General features: G+C 38.3%; 1 long non-coding RNA gene across 1 annotated transcript in view; it reads right to left on the bottom strand.

Moving 5' to 3' along the window:
* Window positions 1-2,987, bottom strand: part of LOC129032654 (uncharacterized) — a 31,369-nt gene extending 28,382 nt beyond the window's left edge. The window contains exon 1 of the long non-coding RNA XR_008501427.1: window positions 2,850-2,987. This is a non-coding gene — a long non-coding RNA (uncharacterized LOC129032654). The remainder of the gene's footprint in view (window positions 1-2,849) is intronic.
* Between the last annotated feature and the right edge of the window lie 16,090 nt (window positions 2,988-19,077).

The following is a 19,077-nucleotide window of genomic DNA, read 5'->3' on the forward strand; positions in this document are numbered from 1 at the left end:
CTCTCATATTAACAACTGATCTTAAAAGGAATCTGAATGAACATGTCTGCCAAAGTTGGCTCTGTACTTCTGACTGAAAACCACATCTAACTGAGTGGTTAAAGCTGTCATGGAGGGACTCGGGTCTTGGGAGGTTTGAAGTACAGTAGGGGGTTTTAGTCCTGCTGTGATGAAGCTAGCTAGTCCATGCATCTCTTCTTCTTTGGCACATGGTGGAAGCATGAGGGATATGTTATGATAAAAATCCCAATTATGCCTTCTACCATCTGTTAATAGCATGTGCTTGTGTACACGTTGCCAGGAAATATCAAGAACAAAGGAATGAGAGGCCCTCATTCCAGAGACATGGCTCTCAGCTCCCACTGAGGTTCACTGGTTTGGTTACAGATGTGTCGATGTCCTCAACACCCAGGCCCACATAACATGGAAGTCCACGGTCCGGGGCAAAGCTAGACTCATCCAGGTCTGTTTGGAAAGAGGGATCCAGTGGAATGCAACATTGATGTTTTTCTTATAATGTCTCAAAAATACAATTAAAATGGAGATAACCAATTAGCTCCCACATCATACATGTACATGACACTGACTTACAAAGTCATTTGAAAAATACAGATCTCCTTGAAAAAAAGGCACACATGGCATGCGTTAAATCAAGTTTTATAAAACGATTAAAGTTTAAACTTTTATTACATTTTAAATATGTGAGTTGGAACCATTGTACTTTATCACATCAGGGGATTTTTTTTCTTCAAGATGAGTGAGAATAACTATAATAGTCGTGAAACTGTTGTAGAAATAAGCAACAACTTTGTACAGATATTTGGAACCCAAAGATAAAGTAATATACTGAGCCATTAGTTTCTACCTCTTTCTAACTACATTAGTGTCAGAGTTAACAACTAATAAAAATTCTACTAGGCTGGGTGCTGTGGCTCACACCTGTAATCCTAGCACTCTGGGAAACCAAGGCGGGTGGAAAACTTGAGTTCAGGAGTTCGAGATCAGCCTGAGTAAAATGGTAAGACCACGTCTCTGTGAAAAATACAAAAATTAGCTGGGCTTGGTGGTGAGTGCCTGTAATGCCAGCTACTTGGGGTGTTGAAGCAGGAGGATCGCTTGAGGTTGAAGAGGTTGAAGCCACAGTGAGCAGGGATCACCCCACTGCACTCCAGCCTGGGTGACAAAATGAGACCCCATCTCAAAAAAAAAAAAATTCTATTATATTTTTAAGATCTTTTTTATAATGTGATTCTAGAAAATAACCTGGACCTTAAAAGATGTGTTTAAAACATTACTAAACAAAATTTATTTAGTTTCAGAGTAATCTTCTAGTGAAGATTCCTGATTTTCTTATTATAACACACAATCAGGGATCTCATCATACAGACTACATCCAGAAATTCCTTGGTAGAAGTTAGAAATGTGTCTGTGAGAAGCAAGGATTCTTTATCTACATATAAAATAAAACAAAAGTGGAACCATATTTTTGTCCCCAAACATCCCTTTGATACTACCATTGAGGTTTCACAATTGGGACAGTTTTCTTCCAGCACCCTCACTAAACGACACCCCTCTACTCTCATCTTGCACAGTTCCCTTCCTTCCTCTCCAGCAAACATTCCTCTACTTTCCTTTGCCAGGTGAGTCTTATGCTGCTGCACACCCACCCTGAGAGCTGGCTGCCCTTAAGAGGAAGTTCACTTAGAACATCTTGATTAAAATGAAATTTGTGCATTGTTTTCTAGTGTGGCCTGCACACATTGGAGATGAAAAAATTGATGCTCAAAAAGTGAAATGACTGTGACAAGGTTTCTTAATATAGCTGCTAGGGATACAATTTCTGATCCCTATTTTAGTATTCCCTTTTCCTGCCTCTCTCTATTCATTTGTCTTTTGCTTCTCTACTCATTCCCTCTGTGACCCTAGCTGAACTCCTAGCTCCAATTTAATCATAATGGTTTCTCCTGAATCCTTTTCTCACAGGACTGAATGAGTTAAGAGAAAGTCCTTCTCTTCCAAACTTTCTTCCTGTAAACCCTTCCTCTGTCATTCCCGTACACAAAATTTAAAAATGTTAATACTTAGGTACATTATTTTTACTGGGTTTTTTAATTAAGAAAGCAATGCTTATAGAATACTTGAAAGATATAATGCATGAAACAACAGTTACCTGTAAATCTACAACCCAAAGATAACCACTGTGAAGACATTAATGTATTTTCTTTCTTACAATTTTCTATATATAGCTATATGTTTTAGCATTTTGGGGACTGTACTGGAGCTATAGTTTTGCTACCAGATTTGTTTCTCATGTCACTAAAAATTATTGAAGAGCATAAATGCAATGAATGCCTTATAGTTTATCATACACTCTAAAGAATTTTGGACTACTGGCTAATCATTTTTAATTGACTCTGTCTTAATGGTGTGCTGGTAAACTGGCTCTCTTAAAAAAGAGCCCTGACTTATTGTATTTGCCAGATTCCATGGTGTAAGTGTTCCTACCATGGCAAATTTCAACAATCGGCCCACAAAAATTCCTAAAAATGTAATCAGTTATTGTAAGCTGGTATGTGCTGGTCCCAACAAACCACTGACTATCAAATATTATAAAGGTTACATATTTTGGCTCTCAAGCAGCCTACACCTAACTAGGGCCCTTGATAAACAAGGAAATGACCTTTAAACCCATAGTTACCTCCATTTTCACCATACTGTATTTCATCTAGCTGTGTTCCTAGTTGACAGCCTTCACTTCCGAGTGACTATCTCCAGTAATGACCTTTAGAGTGTATCATAATGGCAGACAACTTGGAATATGCTTAAATAGTTTTCTTTACATTCCTTACCCTGGTTGTTCAAAATCACTTTCCATAGTCTTGTGCTTCCTGCCTCTCATTGCTATTCAATCCTAACGGTTTCCAGATGTTTAACTTCCATTCAATTACAGTTACATATGGTTTGAACATGGAAGAGGACAGTTAATCTGAAATGAAAAAACAAAGTAAAACACTAACGTGTAACTAACTTTGCGGGTAGGCAGGATGAGCTTTCAAGCCATCTCTTCACTGACTGCTGACAACTTGCTCCTTAAAAAAAAGTCCTAGAACTGTGACATAAAGATCAAATAAATAGCTTTTCTGAAAGTTTTATTACCTAGAATGGGATTCTGTAGGCCACCACCTTCAGAGTAAATGTGTCAAATTTGAATTTATAATATTTCATCCATCATCACATTATAATAACCCTCGGTCTTCTTAGCTAAGTAAAAAGTTAAGTAAAATTTTCAGATTCCATCTAAATTACATCTCTTGTTTCCCCACAAAGCTTAGTGCAGTGCTTACCTGTGGTGACAATTGTCAGTACACATTTGTTGAGTTAATGAAGACTGACATGGGCATAAAATGTATTGCAATAGAGTAAAGGCTGAATATTACGGGGCTACTGTATCACAAATAAAGCTTAGGAATTGAAAGGACCTGGGCTGAAATCCGAGCTCCTTATTTGCCAGCTGTGTGAACTTGAGTAAGTTATTTAATCTTTCTGAGCTTCCATTTCCTCACCCAAATATTTGCATAACAACATCTTCCTTTGTAGGGTGGTTGTAAGGTGTTTCAGTTATTTCTTGCTATGTAACAAACTACTCAAAACTTAATGCCTTAAAACAGCCATTTATTTTGCTTTTGCTATTGTTGATCAGGAATTTGGGAAGGGCTCAGCTGGGTAATTTGTCTGTGTTCCACGTGGCATCAGTTGAGTTGGCTGGAGGTGGAAGGTTTGAGATGTATGGCATGTTTATATACTCATACGTATTAGCTCCTTGATGCTTCCTGGCCTCTCCCTCTTATCCTCTAAGGGTGGGCATTGCAGACTTTTCCTGTAAAGGTCCAGATAGTGAATATTTTAGGCTTCAAGGATCTTATGATGTCTGTCACAGCTATTCAACTCTGCCATTGTAGCATGAAAGCAGCCACAGACAATAAGTAAACAAATGAGTGTGACAGTTTCAATAAAATTTTATTTAAGTTTCATATACTTTTTACATATGTCAGACTGTTGTTATTCTTTTGGCTGCCCCTCCCTGCCATTCTTAGCTAGAAAGAATGTGATGAGCCAGATTTAGCCCACAGGCTATAGTTTGCTGACCCTTACTCTCGGGCCTTTCCATACAGCTTGGGTTTCTCATGACATGGTGGTCCCAGAGTAGTCACATTTCTTACACAGTAGCTAGGTCCCCATAGCAAATATTCTGTGAGGCAGGAAGTGGAAGCAGGTAAAATCATAAGGCCTGAGTCTTGAAACTGGCATAATGTCACTTCTGCTGTATTCTCTTGATCAAAGCAGTCATAGGGCCCACCCTTATTGGATGGGGTGGAGAAATTGAGGGAGTGGAGATTGGAGGGGTTGGAGAAAATCTCTTCTTGATGGGAGATTGGCTAGGTCACATTGCAGAGGAGCACGTGGAAAGGAGAGATTATTGTAGCTACAAATACAATCTGCCACGTGAGGATTAGGAATAATATTTATAAAGTACCTGCTTCTCATGATATGCACCCAATGAATGATGACTCATATTGCTATTAATAGTGTCATTATTAACTTTGAGGGGGGAGCAATTAGCACTGAGATTCATATTGACCTTCTTAGAGGAAAAAGGTAGTGAAAAATTAGGCTTTTAAGAAATTCTTACTTGTGTTTCCCTCGTCTGCAGTAATGGGGCCCATAACAGTAACTGCTTTTGAGTTGTTTTAAGAAGTTTATTGAAATAAAATATGAAAAGTGCGCAAGTAGAGCACATTTGGCATGAGTGTCAGAACTGTTCATTATTACTATTTTATGTCATGGTTGAGAAATAACGTATTGTTTTTGATTATCATAAGCTTTTCTAGGACTTCCAAAACCTAGACTCTAAAATGCATTGGCTGGGCACGGTGGCTCATGACTGTAATCCCAGCACTCTGAGAGGCCAAGGTGGGTGGATCGCCTGAGGTCAGGAGTTCGACACCAGCCTGGCCAACATGGTGAAACCCCATCTCTACTAAAAATACAAAAATTAGCCAGGGGTGGTAGTGGGCACCTGTAATCCCAGCTACTTGGGAGACTGAGGCAGGAGAATTATTTGAACCCAGAAGGCAGAGGTTGCAGTGAGCCCAAGATCATGCCACTGCTGCACTCTAGCCTGGGTGATAGAGCAAGACTCCATCTCAAAAAAAAAAAAAAGCATCAAGATGCCACATCACAGGATTTAATAATTTCAGGAATTTTATAACTGATACATTCAAGAGAAAAAGTTTTTAAAAATTGGAGCTTGCATTATTAAAAATTACATATATAACAATATAATAGATATAGGTAAATACATCCATTCATGTACACATCGCAGTCAAATTTTGAGGTAAATTTTCCATTGGATTTACATTTTTAAACAACTAGCCAAATATGATATAATTATATTGACCACTATAGGAACAATCACATAAGAAGGGAAACACTAAAACAGAAAAGAAACTGATTCAGAATTGTAAATAGGGTGCAAACTGGGGTTTTGTTGATTGATATTGGTTTTAACTGATGAGTTTCTAAAATAAGGCAGCAAATGGATAAAAGGATCAGGACAACAATGAAAGCTCTAAACAACTGCAAATAAATTAGATTCCTGAGTAATAAATCTTGAATCTTGCTGTTTGATCACCCTTATCAGGCAGAAGCCTGAGAAAATAGAAGAGCTCTCCATCCTGCCCAGAAGGTCAAGGACACACTTGGCATCATCAGCTCCACATTCCTAAGGGGAGGACCCTCCACCAAGAATGCAAAGAATGGCTTCTTGGTCTGGATAAAACCACTGCTTCTGGGGCTATATTTCCACTGGCCCATGGCAAGGCAGCATGCAGCAGTTTAAGAATAACACACTTTGATGCTATTCAGCCATTTAACAGAATCTTTGCTGACATGTGAAAACAGCCCCCAATATGTTGTTAAGACAAAAACAGGCTCAAAGCTGTAAATATAATGTGATACAATTTTCATCAAGCAACATAAGATACATGAAAAAAACATTATAAGGCTTTGCCAAACATAATGGAAGCCACCCACGTGCGACAGGATTTGGGGTAACTTATTTTCCTGTTTCTTTTGAGTTTTTATTTGTTTTCCAAATTTTCTGCTATATGTGTTATTGCTAAAGTACACATATAGTTATGTCTTAAAATAACTATATGTGTTATTTTAAGACATAACTGAAGTAGAAGAAGGCAACAATAAAGTGATACTGAGAGTAAATAAAACATAATATATTTGTCAGTGCTTAGTAAACAAATCAGTGCCCTACCTCAGCACATAATATTTCAAAGTAACCACAACATGCTATGTTAAATATTTAATTTAAATTTTTATATGAGGCTGAATTAGGAGGTATTATAAATATTAGGTATTATAAATATTAGGTATTGCTATACTTCATTAGCTAATCAAAATTTATCAAGACAAATGCACATGAAATTGCAGTTGCCAACATATAGACTCATTTAAAAGTCTTGAAAAGAAACACTGTCATGTTAGAGACCATGACATTATCATGTCTGAATCGTGAGGTCTATTCAAAGAGGCTGTGGTGGAATCAGGTGGCAAGGTGGGGGAAGGAAATCCATTCGAATCAACCAATATACAGTAATCTCCTGTTATCTGTGGGGAATACGTTCCAAGACCCTCAGTGGATACCGGAAACTGCAGATATAAATTCTATATATACCATGTTTTTCATATACATTAATACCTATTATGAAGTTTAATTGATAAATTAGCCACAGTAAGAAATCAACAGTAATGAATAATAAAGTAGAACAATTATAACAATATGCCAGCATCTCTACTCTTGCACTTTGAGGTCATTATTAAGAAGCATAAGAGTTACTTGAACACAAGCACTGCAATACCATAACAGTCCATCTGATCACCAACATGGCTACTAAGTGACCCACAGGCAGGTAGTGTATCCAGTGTGGATATGGATACCCTAGACAAAAGGATGATTCATGTCCCATGCAGGGCTGAGTGGAATGGTGAGAGATTTCATCACCACAAAACAATGGGCAATTTAAAATTTATAAATTGTTTATTTCTGGAATTCTCCATTTGATTCTTTTTGCCCTCAATTGACGACAGGTAACAAACCACAAATAAGGGGGAACTACTGTATGTGTTATGCTTTTAGGGGAAAAAAGCCATTGAGGATGGAATTTCTGAGCTTCCCTTAGGTTGTGTTGGCATGACGAAACCACCCTTCCACAAAGCAGTGGCTACCTCCTTGATTTCTTTATCTCCAGTGCCTAGTGTGTGCTGCAAGGTATTGCCCAGTAAATATCTGTGCCATGAAGAGGGCCAAAGTCTTGCTACAAGGTGGTGAATGTGCTAAAAGTAATCCCAAGGTCCATATTGTAGAAATACTACTTTGAATTAGAGTCTTGCCAACACAAAGCACACTTGCTTACTATTAAACTGATACGATTATCAGTATTGGTAAGAAATAATTATCATTTCCTTACACTTCCTCTATACTTGCTTACTCACTAACTAGTCATCAGTCATAGGCTGTAAAGTCGGAAGGAAAAATGAACTGCTGGTTCCTGCTGTAAATTCTCTAACAATACTTGTGAAGTCTTTTTGTTTTGTCTCCTTTAACTTTTAGAAAGCCCACTTTGTCCAATCAACTAAAATAAGACCGGCTTTTGGTTTAGCCTAGTATTCCCTGAATTTATAGGAAAGAGAATGGCTTTGTGTCTAACTAGATCTGTATGCCAACTTGGGAATATCAATTCTCAGAAAGCATTATTTCAGTCTCTTCGTATTTGATTTTGTTTGAATCTCCTGTGCTGCCTCACCTATATGGTTACTTAACAAGGGCTGTTCTGAACGCCCAGTTTGGTTGCTGAAGGTGATTGATAAGTGATACACTTTTGTCCTTACAGAGTTTGTCCATCAAACTGTTTCCACATACTCTGTAAATTGGGAACTTGGCTTGTAAGTTCCAATCCCCATGAATCCTCAAGAACAAGGAACTGACCCTGTTGTTCCTATATTAAAAGCAAATCCGGAAAAGAAAGAAGCCTTCATGTGCACTTGTCCATTTACCTCATTCCGGATGGAGAAGCACATGCTGATCACTTGGGGTCCCTTCCAACTTCACTGAAATTTGCTATTTATTCCTTTGTGCATTGTTTCAACAAATATTTGTTAAGTGCTAACAATGTACAGAGCTCTGCAGTAGGTTCTCCAGGGATATACGGTTGTAAAAGACATACCTCTAACCCCCAATAAATTTACATTACATGCCGATTTGCAATCTAGTTAGTGCAGGCAAATTCTCTTCCAAATAAATAATACACATAGGAACAATTCCATCCCAAGCCAGTGGCCTACCTATTTAAAAAAATATTAGAAACTGCCTAATTTCTGTGTGTTTTTTAAAAGATGTATCTGCAGAGTCACATACAGAAACATTCAAATTGTTAATTCCTAAGTACAAGTTAAAGTTCCTGCTATTCTTCCTTAGGAGACTAGGTGTTGGGAACCTGAGGTCAGATTTTTAAAAAGGAAGCTTGACCCACGTGGATGGTGTAACATGGCTTCACTACAGTAAATAGTAATTCATCAAAGTAACAGGTGAAATGATATAACACAGCTTCTAGGACATTTACAGACATAGGCTTTGTGTTTCTTATCCATACTCAGATTTTCCTTAACCAATTGAATATTCCAGTTCTTTCTTGTTTTCTTAATCCCTTAGCCCACTCTCCATGACATTCCTACTCTTCTGCTTAGTTCTCTGATATTTTTGGCAACACTGACTAATTTCCTTCAGAGACCATTGAAGGCTATTAAATGTCTATTCCAGAAACTCCTCCAATGCACATGTCATCAAGGCATAGAGAGGTATATTTGCAGTGGACAGCCCCTCCACCCCCTCAACAAAAGGAGAGAGTCCTCTAACAAACCAAAATATTGGTGGCTGATAATCTCAGCCCAATTTTTTCATCATCTGGGGTTTTTTTTCCTATTCTCTTAATTAAATTGAGCCACACACTATGGCACGTTGTAAAAGAGTTTCTGAAGGGCAGAATTTGTGGCAGAGAGAGAGAGTTCCAAACTGGAAGACTCAAGAAATAAACAAAGATACCACAAATGAGAGCAGATAAAATGTTCACATTCTAAATCTTTTTTGAAAGAAAGAAACAATCCTCAGAAGTAAAAATAATTATCATTAGTGGCAAAAAGCAAAACATACACACACAACAAAGGAAATTAGACACTAAAACTGGGAGCAAAAAGGCAGTGGAAATAAGTACAAAAGTAAACATAGAAAATGTTGTAGTAAAGCAAATGAAATAAGAAAGGCATCAGATTGAACCAAAAGAAAGGCAGTGAAAGGAGGATTATACAAAACTAGAAACAGAAGTCAGAAACAAAAGGAAATTGAAAACTTCAAAATATAGGGACTTAGAAGATGAAAGGATAACTAGAAGAAATGTAAAGACGGGGGAGTGGTTTAATGAGGTCTAAAATAATTCTTAATCTCACCACCCCATCATTTATAAAAAGAAAAAATAATATTTTGCATAGAATAATACTTGCAATGGAAGTTTCAGAGTTACACCTCCTATATGTTTGCATACCCACTGAGCTACTTCTTTCCTTAATTGAAGTTTCACAGAAAAATTATTCCTTCTGAAGAAATCTTTGACAAGAGATTATGGCAGTATCTACTTTTTACATTAGGAAAATTATGCTACTTTTGGGAAAACCAAGGATTCTCTATTTTGGGGGGTGGGGGTGGGGTGAAAATCTCACCACAGCTGCCTGGAATGAGACAAAAAAATAAATTGCTTTTACTAGGGTTCAGCACATGCTAATCCCACCATCAATTTAGTTAGTCTGTCTTTCTGTAGCAACATTCACTCTGAGGCATCTGCACAGGGTCTTGGTGTCATCAGTGTAACTAGGGTTGGTATTACTAGTTGTTGTTTGGATATGCCCTGTATGTCTCTAAGGTCTGAACCTAGTGAGACAGGACAAACTCCATAGTTTAGGTTAGGACATTAGAAGAGTACAGAAGCCAATCACGGGCATGCATGGGACACTAAGGGAAATGCTTCTTTAAATAAATGTCTTCCTTCTCTCCCACTCATTTCAACTTCACCCATTCTACACACTAAAACTCACTGTACTGCTGCAGTTCGAATCTACCCTCAAGATGAATAACTGGAACGCATAATCGTTGAGTAAAACCAATCATGTCACATTTGGGGAAGCTGTAGCCTCAGTTTAAGGTTCATACTCAAAGTTTTGATGATGCCAGCATAGGTCTTGTGACTGCATGGTAAATGGTGGCCTCTGGGGGCAGCAGAAGGGCCAGGATGTTAGGCTTCACTAGTTCAAGCTTTAGGTTGTTTTCCACTATGGAAATGGGAGGCTTATGGGAAATCCCTAAGGCTCTGGCCAACAGCAGGGCTTAATAAAATTTGGCTAGTGAAATTAATAAATATATGATTTTTATATCTTCTCTCGAAGCATCAGCTAATTGCAGTCAGCTCCCTCATCTCCTGATCACCCCCAGTCCACTATAGTAAAGTCAGCATAGGCAATAATCTAAAGACAGTAATATTTTTACTTGCTACTCCTGCATTTATCACTTGCTCTTACCATTTGATAAAATCATTCTATATGAAGTATAAGGGACTTATGTGTGTCCTTCATGTATCTTTTTTTAAAGCAGTTTTAAGTTCATATCAATATTGAGCAAAAGATACAGAGCGTTCTTATATGCCTCCCACACATGTACAGCCTCCCTGACTATCAAAATCCTGCACCACGGTGGCACATTTGTTATAATCAATGAACCTCCATCGGCACATCATTACTACCCAAAGTCTACCATTTACACTAGGGTTCACTCTTGGTGCTGTACAGTCTATGGGTTTTAACAAGTGTGTAATGGTATGTATACACTGTTATAGCAACATACAGAATAATCTCACTGCCTTAAAAACCCTCTGTGCTCTGCCTATTCATCACTTCCTCCTCCTAACCCCTGGCAACCACTGATCATTTTACTGTCTCCATCATTTTGCCTTTTCAAACAAGTGACATAGATGGAATCGTACAATATGTAGCCTTTTCAGATTGGCTTCCTTCACTTAATAATATGTACTTAATGTTCCTCCATGTCTTTTCATGGCTTGATAGCTCATTTCCTTTTAGTACTGAATACCGTTTCATTGCCTGGATGTACCACAGTTAAATTTTCTATTTACCTACTGAAGGACATCTTGGTTGCTTCCAAGTTTGGGCAATTATAAATAAAACTTGTATAAATTTTAACTTCTTTGGGTAAATAGCAAGGGGTGCAATTCCTAGATCTATGGTAAAAATGCTTGGTTCTGTAAGAAACTGCCAGACTGTCTTCCAAAGCAGCTGTATCATTTTGCATTCCCAGCAGCAATGCATGAGAGTTCCTGTTGTTCCACATCCTTTCCAGCATTTGGTGTTGTGAGCGTTCTAGATTTTGGCTGTTGTGATAGGTGTGTAATAGTTTCATTGTTGTTTTTATTTGCAACTCCCTAGTGACAAATGATGTTGAGCATTTTCTCATATGCTTATTTTCCGTCTGTAGCTCTTCATTGGTGAGGTGTCTGTCCATGTCTTTTACCCATTTTTTTATTCATGTTGTTTTCTTATTGTTGAGTTTTAAGAGTTCTTTGTATATTTTGGATAACTGTTATAGATTTTTCTCAGATATGTCTTTTGCAAATATTTTCTCCCAGACTGTGGCTTGTCTTATCATTCTCTTGATCTTCATGTATCTTCAAATGGGAGCAACAGAAGAGACGCTTAATCCAAAGCAGGGTTTCTAAACCTCAGTCTGCACTATGGGCACTTTGGGCTCAATAATTTCTTTGTTGTGGGGGACTGTTCTGGGCATTGTAGCATGTTTAGCAGCATCCGTGTTCTCTATCCATTAGATGCCAGGGACAGCCCCCATCCCAGTTGTGACAATGAAAAACATTATTAGGCAAATATCCCCTGGTGGCAAAATTATCCCTGGTTGACAACTTCTAATCCAAAGGAATGAATCTGTAATGGTGAAATTTAAGTCATCAGTAAGGAAAGGGAGGTGCAGAAATATTTTGGCTCAACATCCTTTCCAGTCCACCAGCAATTGCAATGGTAGATTTGAAATAATCTGAGCCTGTTAGGTATGGTGATTATGCATTCTAATTTGTCTAGTATATATTTACACCTATAGTCCTGGCAAAATTATTCATTGTGTCTTCTTTTTCTCTCAATTTTTCATTTATGATCTCAGTTTAGATCATAAATGAAAAGTCCATCTGGAACCTCTAAGAACTGTAATTTGAATTTGTGCTCCCCTTGGTGGTCCTCTGGACTGGAGTGTCTGAGATAGTAAGCAGTTGATGAGTGTAGCCACAGATCTGGTCATTCGTATGCTTTATATTCATGTGCGTTTCCATGAAGCAATGGAGAATCAGAAACTTCCAGAAAGTCTTGGCTGTATATTTTACATGGCACTAGAGTAAAAGACAAAAGAAAGAAGAGTGCATCAAAGTATTTTCTGTGTGTGTCTGATTTAATGAGTACTCATCAATGCCTAGATTCTGATTTCCTTCCTTGTGTATGAGCAGCAAATTCACCATGGTGTAACTCTACACTGTGTGAAGGAACAATTACTGTGTGATTTTAACAGCTGTTGAAATCTGTAACATTAGACTATGTACACTTTTCTCCTGTTTATATCAGAATATAATATAGGTCAGAGCCAGGACAGGAATAAAGCAAGTGGCTCAAAAAGTTCTTGTGTATTAATTTCAGGTATATTTATGTGCAGGAATTGCCCTCTTTTAATTTTTATTTTTGGAATGCAAAAATCAGACAATAACATTACAAAATGCTCTTAAACATTAGCACTTTTTTCGTAAATAACTGAGAGCTATTATTATTGTTAAACTCAGGATTGCTACTATAGCCAAACATAAACCCTGACTTTTTGATAGGCAAAGCAAAGAATAAAATAAGAATTAAAAACTAGTCACTCACCTGTGTTTATGATATTAAAGTTAAAGGAAGCCTATTAGTTAATCAGGAGGGCACATTTCTGTTTTTCTAGCTTGAGTAATCTAACATTAATTTAACAAAGGCTTATTTACTAGACGGGACATTAAAAGGTAAAATAAGCAGTATCTTTAAAAGTAGTTTTACAAAAATTGCAGAAATGTCTTCCTGTAGATACAGTAAATTCTTATATTGTTCCCAATAAGCACCAAGAGCAGTGTGCAAAAGCCTAGTGATCACAGGTAATGGGACCGAGTAGTGACTACGTCCAGCACTACAATAAGTGCTTTGCCTGCTTTGACTCATTTGATATTTACAAATAACTTATGATGTAAAGGTAGGATTCAAATGCAGGAAGTATGCTGTGGAGCCCATGTCTTGGGCATTGCTACTAGATGCTAAGGTGACCTATGGAATTCGAATGCGTCACTTCCTGGTGCTGGGACTTGCTGCAGGGTCAGAAATTATTGATGCTAGAGAAGTGAATTGTTAGCACACACTACAGATTCTTTTTCTAGATTCTAGAATTTCGATGCTCTCAAATACTTTTGTGAGAGTAGGCATTAGCTGAAAATTCAAGGGTAAACTTTCTGGTATTCATCTAAATTGCGTGTTTAATTGGATTTTCAATTTAGAGTCAGAAGGCACGGTTCTGACTTTGGAAGACTTCTAGAGGCTCTTGAAAAGGGGCATGTGTGTCAAGAAGGCTATTTGGACATCACACAGCTCTTACGAAAGAGGGCTTTCCTAAATTGAGTGTAAATGAGGTAGAAACATAAGGATTACACTTCTTTTGAAAGCAAGGATTTAAAAAATCAGTAGAACAATTAGTGTGGGAAGGGATATATGCTACCCCAGATGGCTGGGTCATGTCCCACTCCCGAGACAAAGTCTATTTGAGTTCTCTTTTAGCTGTGGCAGAGGGAAGGCCTGCCAGGCTAAGTGAAATTCCAGGACACAAAGCTGATAAAAGTAGCAAAAGAGAATCATGAGCAATAAAATGAAATTGTAAAAAAATTGGTAGGAAGCCTTAGTGTCGTTAGATACCTACCTGCTATGAATGGAGTAAAGCTATATAAATTGTGGGTGTGGGAACAGCCCTCTGGTTTCTGGCTGTTTAGGTGGTTGAATGCCAACTCTGAGAAAAGAAGGCTAAGGTGGAAAGGGCAATTCTCCTCCTTAAATATCCCAAATCCCTGTAGCACATGGAAAAATGTTCACATTATGCTGAACTACTTTTCTGTTTATCCTCCAAATTAGCTGTGAATTCTTTTCTTCCAACTTTAAGTCCTCCTAGGCCTCTCAGTTCCGCTTGTCTTCTTGGATTAGATTCTCTTCAAGGCCAGGACCCCTGGAATCTTAGCTTTATTTCCAAGGTAATTTCTGCCGGAAGGCAAAGTTTGGCACGTCAGCTTTTAATATATGCTGTGGCAGTTGGTGGAGGCAGGGAGGAGGGAAAGGGAGAGGAAGAAGAACACAATTCTACTAGCCTTGGAAATTCAACTGGAACTTATGTTAGTTACATTTTTGAAACTTATTTATTATCCAGACATATGACAAACTCCAGTGAAGCACTAAGACTTCATACAATAAACTTTGGAAGACGACCAAAACTCAAAAAACCCTCTTCGGCAGCAGGGACTCCAGAATGTTCCCCTGAGACTTTGAGGCTTTTTCAGGTAGGTGGTAATTCAAGAACATAAAGAGGGTCAATATGGGATGTGAACACTGGAGTTCTCTCTCGTGTTCCCAGAGCCTCAGAATGTGGCCTTGGGCTGGTAGAGGAACAGCAGTGGCGAGAGCCTGGCGAAGGCTTGGCAAGGACATGAGCCTCCCAAGGAGACCTTGAATTCCTAAACAATGAATGGTCTGAGGTTAAAGATAGGATTTATAAGGGAAAGAAATGGAGCGCTAAATCAGGCTTGTCAAAGCTGAGTCCTGCCCAGGGGCAGCAGCCAGGTTGCATCTCAGCTGTCATCAAAGTAGGATCTAATCAGTGGGGCAAGGTCAGGAAGGATTTGGTGAGGAGGACGTGGAAGCCTCCCGTGGATTGCATTCAGGCCGGCACACTTACCAAGGCAGATGACGTGCATGAGATCTTGGTGACATTTGCTCAGGTGAAAAGTGCAGGGTGTGGTGTTATCTACGCTTTGTTTGGCTGGGCAGTCATAATTCTTCTGACATTACAGGAGCTTGAGTGTCAGATAGCTTGGTTAGGAAAGCTAGGGGATGCAGCTGCCCTCTGTTTGGGAATGTCTTTAAGGGTCATTCTAACTGCTATGTAAATATAGTACCAGGAAAATATTCATTTGTACCCATTGTACAGTCAGTTAAGCATCAAAAACAAGATTATTCTGAGTAAAAATTAAAGCCTCATGACTAACCTATAGTAGATCTCTGATGACTAAATTTTTTTCCTTTCCATTATTTAGAGAAGTTTTTTGTTTGTTTACATATATTAAATTAACTTTTGGGGGGGTGTACAATTGTGAACGTCTTAAATGCATAGTCATGTAACCATCACCACAATTAAGACACAGAACAATTCTCTCACCCCACGTCCCTGATCCTTCCCCTTTAGAGTCAAACTCTTCACCCACCCCCAACGCTTGGCAACTCCATCCTATAGTGTTATCTCCTCCAGAATGTCATATAAATTTAATTACGTATTATGTAACCTTTTGAGTCTGGCTTCTTTCACTTAGCATAATACATCTGAAAATAATCAATATCGTTGTACATATCAACAGTCCTTCCTTATTGAGTAGTATTCCATTGTATGAATGGATCATGGTTTGCTTATCCATCCACCCATTGAAGGCCATCTTAATAGTTTTCAGTTGTTGGCAATTATGAATAATGTTGCTATAAGCATTTGGATACAGATGTTTGTGTGAACTTGAATTTTCATTTCTCTAGGGTAAGCACATAGGAGTATGACTGCTGAGTCATCTGATTTGTGCATGTTTAATTTCATAGGAAATTGCCAAACTGTTTTTCGGAGTGCCTGTACCATTTTGCATTCCTACCAGCATTCCATACATTCCCAATGTATGAAAACCCAGTTGCTCCATATCCTTGTCAGCACTTGAAAATGTCAATTTTGTTTTTATTTTTAGCCATTTTAATAAGCATGTAGTAGTATCTCATTGTGGTTTTAACTTACATTTCCCTAATGACTAATATACTCCAGTACTGTTTCATGTACTAATTTGCTGTCCATATACCATTTTTTTGTGAAGCATCTGTTTAAATATTTTGCTCAGTTGTACTGGGTTGTTTGTTTCCTTTTTTTTTTGTTTGGGACAGGGTCTTGTCACCCAGGCTGGAGTGCAGCGGTGTGATCTCAGCTCACTGCAACCTCTGCCTCCCAGGTTCATTCTCATGCTTCAGCCTCCCGAGTAGCTGGGATTACAGGCCACAACGCCCAGCTAATTTTTGTATTTTTAGTAGAGACAGGGTTTCACCATGTTGTCCAGGCACATCTCGAGCTCCTGGCCTCAAGTGATTCGTCTGTCTCAGCCCCACAAAGTGCTGGGATTACAGGCATGAGCCACCGTGCTTGGCCGTTTTGTTGTTGTTGTTGTTGTTGAATTTTAAGAATTCTCTATATATCCTGGATACAAGCTCTTTATGAATATATAATTTCTGAAAATGTTGTCTTAGCCTATAGCTTGTCTTTTCATTCCCTTTAGAGTGTCTTTTACAGAGCAAAGTTTTTAATTTTCATGAAGACCAGTATATCCATTTTTTCTTTTGTGGATCATGCTTTTGGTGTTTTATCTAAGAACTCTTTGCCTAGCCCAAGTTCATGAATATTTTCTCCTATATTTTCTTCTAAAAGTTGTATAGTTTTACTTTCTACATTTTGATCTGTGACCCATTTTGAGTTAAAACATTTTTTCAAACTTTTTGACCGGGTTACTTGTTAATTGAAACCACCACGCCCATTTACATTTGGTCCTTGGTGTATAAACTTAGAGCTACAAGATATTTTTATCAGAGGTATATCCAGCATTTGATATTCTTTAATCAATCAACAAATATTTATTTGCCATGGCATTTCACTTTCATTACCACATTCGGAGCACTTTAGAACAATCCTGGTTGGACGTCCTGTACTCCCAGCTCACATCCCTGGATTTCATAGTCCTCACAGTTATTTCCATGGAACCAAAGTTACTTTCATTAGCTCCTGCTGACAGATATATAGTCAAGGAGTTTGGAGTCCAAAGAGGGGAGTAAACTGTCTTGTATCTATTCTCAGGAAAATTCAACTGATTTTCCTCCTCAACAAAAAAAAGACTTCGTGTACACAAGCAAAGTGAAGAACAAAATGAAAATAATTGGTTGGATAATTCAAACTTCAAAAGTTCTGCCAATCCTCTTCATCCTGACTTCATGGATATTAGAGTTTTACATAGAGCTGAAAGCAGCTTAGAGGTCACCTTGTCTTAGTCCTTCATTCGACCACTTAATCAAGTCAACAAATATTATTATTGAGACCTCCTGTGAACCAGAGGCTTAGTACATGCCAGATGAGAAAATCAAAGTTCAGCAAAATGAGGGCAGCTGCCCATAGCTCCAGGCTTATCCAGAGGGCCCTGAAGTCATGGTTCTAGAATTTCTGAATTTCTGCCTCCAGCAGCCTCTCCACGTGTCTCCACAGCCTCCAAAGTTCATAGCTTCCTGGTCTCTTCTCTCCATGAAGCACTCCCAGCCCCATTACTGATTGTAGGACATGTGTGTCTTTCAGTTCCAAAAAGTAAACTATAGTTTTCAGGAAAGTGGATTTTGGAAAAGAAGCTGGTTTAGGAAATGAGTTTTAAAAGTTTTGAAAGGGAGAATTGTGATTTGGAGGATGAGGTAACTAGAAAGGCCAGGGGGTGAGGTCTGGAAAGGGAGATTAAAGAAGAGAGGCTATGATTTAGGGACTTTTTCAGAGGAGGGTCTAGAGTTATTGAGTGGGGAATAGAAGAAAGAAGGCTGTGGTTTCGAATAAGGGGATCAAAAGAAAAATTAGAACAAAGAAAAGTAGTTTGAAGAAATGATCTCTGGATTCGGGCCACAGTTTACTTGTCTTGGACTCCAGGTCACATATAAAATATATACATTTCAAAAATGTACCCAAAAGAACAAAAATACAGTTTTGAATATTATACAGTGAGTATTTTTAAACAATAAATCTGAATGTTTCCTTCTTTGAAATAAATATTTAGGTAACATTCTGATGCATTGATTGTGCAAGATTGCCCAGAGTTTAGAGTTTTTTCTCTTCTGATTGTGGCAGGGTGAAAATCCTGCCTTTTTCAAGACAGCCCTGAGCACAGCAGTGCACATGTGAGACCTGGAATCCTCCCTGTAAAATAACTGCCCAACCTGACACATGCAGGTGGCAGCTGAACCTTGTTTGTACAGGGAATGAGGGGGCAATGCCTGCTCTTAGATTAAGAAACTACCAAACAGAAACCCAGAAATGGATCCACTTCAGAGCCTGCAAAAAGAGCAAGCTGGCCAAGAACAAGCTAGTCCTCAAAGAGTGTATAAAGGTTTTTGAGAGCTAAGCCAGAGTGAAGCCCTAGAAAGACTTCCACATTCATTGGTAGAGAAGAAAATATTTGAAACTTCATTCACTCAAGTGGGTACTCCTGTGTATTTATTTAAGATGCCTATGGGTAAATAAATGTTTTTAGCAGCATTATTCATAATAGCCAGAAGGGGGAAACAACTCAAATGTCCATCAACTGATGAACAGATCAACAAAATGCGGTATATCCATACAATGAAACATAATTTGACCATCAAAAGGAACGAAGTTCTGATATGTGCTACAACATGGATGAAACTTGAAAACATTATGCTAAGTGAAAGAAGCCAGATAGCACAAAAAGATTTTCTGAAGTTAAAACAAAAACATGATTACTCAACTAAAAAATCCAATAGAGAAACTCAGTA

Source organism: Pongo pygmaeus, chromosome 2 (assembly GCF_028885625.2).
Source record: "Pongo pygmaeus isolate AG05252 chromosome 2, NHGRI_mPonPyg2-v2.0_pri, whole genome shotgun sequence".
NCBI lineage: Eukaryota > Metazoa > Chordata > Mammalia > Primates > Hominidae > Pongo > Pongo pygmaeus.